The sequence below is a fragment of the Octopus bimaculoides genome, chromosome 4 (assembly GCF_001194135.2).
Source record: "Octopus bimaculoides isolate UCB-OBI-ISO-001 chromosome 4, ASM119413v2, whole genome shotgun sequence".
NCBI classification, from domain to species: domain Eukaryota; kingdom Metazoa; phylum Mollusca; class Cephalopoda; order Octopoda; family Octopodidae; genus Octopus; species Octopus bimaculoides.
Genome location: NC_068984.1, coordinates 45,721,855 through 45,722,730, shown reverse-complemented (window position 1 = coordinate 45,722,730; position 876 = coordinate 45,721,855). Strand labels below are relative to the sequence as shown.

General features: G+C 33.8%; 1 protein-coding gene across 2 annotated transcripts in view; it reads left to right on the top strand.

The window, feature by feature from the left end:
* Positions 1–876, top strand: part of LOC106884508 (potassium voltage-gated channel subfamily KQT member 1) — a 717,249-nt gene that overhangs the window by 575,710 nt on the left and 140,663 nt on the right. The gene's annotated exons all lie outside the window — the stretch shown is intronic.

Sequence of the window (876 nt, the reverse complement as noted above, 5' to 3'; positions counted from 1 at the left end):
TATATATATATATATACATATATATATATATGTATGTACATGTGTGTGTGAGTGTGTATGTATGTATGTATGTATGTATATGTGAGTGCGTATGTGTGTGAGAGAGAGAGTGAACGTGTGGAAGTGTGTCTTAAAAAATATGTTACATTGATTTCTTAAAAAGCTAGTCGAATGAGCCACCGGAATGCATTGTTACTAGTCCTGCTTTTTCCATTACGCAACCAAATTACTTAAAGTCTAGACACAATTTAGCACGCAGTTTAAATGAGATATATATCTTCGATCTTTATAAAAAGTTAACCATTATATAAAGCTGTAGCGACGAACAGTAAATAACGAGCGATACGCGAATCAATGAGATTAAAGACTGGTCAATCAATCAAACATCTCTTATTCCCCCAATCACTTGTCTATGATGTTATGATCCAATCGTACGTCTTCACCAGTCAAATTCTTTGTATTGTCGTGATACCGATTACAATTTCGTATAAGTTATATATAGCTGCTACTCCTACTACTACCATTAATAATAATGATAATGATAATAATAATAATAATAATAATAATAATAATAATAATAATAATAATAATAATAATAAGAAGAAGAAGAAGAAGAAGAAGAAGAAGAAGAAGAAGAAGAAGAAGAAGAAGAAGAAGAAGAAGAAGAAGAAGAATCCTTTCTACTATAGGCACAAGACCTGAAATTTTGGGAGAGGGGGCTAGTGGATTGCATCGACCCCAATGTTTCACTGGTACTTATTTTATGGACTCCGAAATTATGAAAGGCAAAGTCGACCTCAGCAGAATCTCAACTCAGGACGTAAAGACGGTCGAAATGCCGCTAATCACTTTGCCTGGCGTGCTAACGATTCTGAC